Raw genomic sequence first — 2473 nt, forward strand, 5'->3', positions numbered from 1 at the left:
TTGAACTTGACCACGTGTGCTTTGCGTCCATACTTGGAGACAGGGCGGCCAGTTGGTTTGCGGCGAGTGGTGGCGCTGGGGGTGTCGTTGGTCATGGCAGCGGGGACAAGAATGGAGCGCGCGAGTTTGATCGACAAAAAACCTCCAAAATTACCTCTATAAATGAATACTTTATGTGATGGTGGAGTATTTATACATTGTAGGAGGTATTATACGCGCGAAGGATACCTTGTAAGCATTTATACTTTTATTTCATTAGTTTATATGGGAGTCCGAACCTATATGGATGTCTGGACCTATATACGGTACACGGTACTACGTAGTACATTGTATATCTCGTGTTGTCGTGGCGGTTCCAATTTTGATCCATAAGTGAGGCGATCGACATCTAAGGTTTGCGTTAACGTTACGGTATAAAGTAGCAATCACGTGGCCACGTACTGGGCGGGGGTCGAACCCATCAACAACTCGATGGCTAGCGTCTTGGGCACTTGGTTTACTATATTTACAGTTAACGTGATCGATCAGTGATGGGCCGATTTCTTTTGTCCAATAGTCTTACAAATAAATTCTGATTGGATGAAATATAAACTCTTAATGCAAATAACCTTGTAAAACATAATGGTGGGAAAAGAATTATATTTCAAAGGTTTACTCATTTGAATTTCAAGAAAATGCCGCCAAGAACGCCGTACACACATGACACGCTGAGCCTGGCCGTCGAAGCAGTTTTAAGCGAAGAACATACTGTTCCCTCTGCTGCAAGCGCATATGACATTCCGCAACGTACACTTCGCAAACATGTGTCCAAAGCCAAGTCCGGCGTCAACACCAATGACGTAACCATGGGGCCATCTTCTCTGCTGCCGCGTATGTTTGAGGACGACTTGGCCACATAGGTGCTCGTAATGGCACGAGACGGTCATCCTGTCGGCTGTCGCGAAATCAAACAGAAGGCAACCCAGATGCTGCTGCGCGTACACGGCATCCAACATCTCCCGAATCTGTCCACCGGCTGGTACAGTCGGTTCTTGGTCCGTCACCTTCACCTCAAGATCTTGAAAGCACAAGTGCTCACCAAGTCTCGCAATTCTGTCGACTCCACTACCATTGTTGAGTTGGTCCACCAACTCGCACATTCGGCGTCATTGGTCAACATGGACCCAACACGGATTTTCAACATGGATGAAACCAGCTTCTCTCCTTCGAAGAAATCCAAGAAGGTGGTCGTCCACAAATCAACAACATCTGTCAATGCCAAGGAGTCCACTGCTTCGACACATGTTACCATTGTGGCGTGTGTTGGAGCAGATGGAAGGATGCTACCACCGCTGTTTGTCCTGCCTGGTCAATATGTCTCAACTGCAACCTGTGACAGTCTCACAATTCCTGGCGCTGCTGTGACGACGTCTAAGAAGGGTTGGACCAACTCTTTCATATGCCGTAAGTGGTTGTCCATACTTGACGCGAACATGCCGTCGAGAACACAGCGACCGATTCTGCTCATCATGGACGGCTGCTCATCGCATTTTTCGGAGTTCATTTACGCTGAAGCCAAGGCACTCAACATTTTGTTGCAGTTTCTGCCGGCGAATGCGACCCATCTGTTGCAACCCCTGGACTTGACCGTGTTTCGCCCCTTCAAACAGCCGATTCGACATGCGGTGGCCGACTCGATTTGGAATGATGTGCCAACAAACATCAACAAGCAGAGAGCGGTTGCGATTTCATGCGATGTTTGGGCGAATTCGACCAGCACGGCTGCCATCCAAAATGGCTTTTTGTGCACTGGATTGTGTCCGTTGTCTCTGGACAAGATGATGTACCGGCTGTCGCTTTTCAAGCCATCTGCTCTACCAAGCAATGAATTGGATGATTCCTGGGTGCAAGAAATCGACATGGTGCGTGGCGAGGTACGCGACAAGGATCTTCGGAAACCTCAAGTGAAGACGTCGAAGAAGTCCTCGAAAAAGACTTTTTAAGTTGGAGGCATGTTTATTACGTCGGCCTACAACGAGTTGCTTCAAGCTCAAGCTGCAGCCAAGCCAAAGCGCAAGAAGAAGAAAACTGGGCAAGGGGAAGTGGCGTTGCCGGTTGCACTGAGCGACGGCAACGTAGTTGTTGAATGTGTTGTGTAGGATGTAAATCAATCCATTTTTTTGCATTTGAAATATTTTTTTCGATTAAATTCTATCGGACGAGGTTTATGCTTCGAATTAATTCTATTGGACAGTTTATTTACGTATGAAGCCACTACACTACTTGGATTTAATTCGATTGAATATGGTTTGAGTAGAATTACAGTGAATTAATTTTATTGGTCAGTATGTGTGAAGTGATTATTTTACTTTGTGGAGCTTAATTATGTGAACACAAGACAAGAAATCATACATTGATATAATAGTGACGTTTATTGGGATTTCACAGTTTTCCAAAGCATCGTGCCCACCTCGAAGGATGACCTTCACTGGCT

The sequence above is a fragment of the Aphanomyces astaci genome, assembly GCF_000520075.1.
Source record: "Aphanomyces astaci strain APO3 unplaced genomic scaffold supercont1.1, whole genome shotgun sequence".
NCBI lineage: Eukaryota > Oomycota > Saprolegniomycetes > Saprolegniales > Verrucalvaceae > Aphanomyces > Aphanomyces astaci.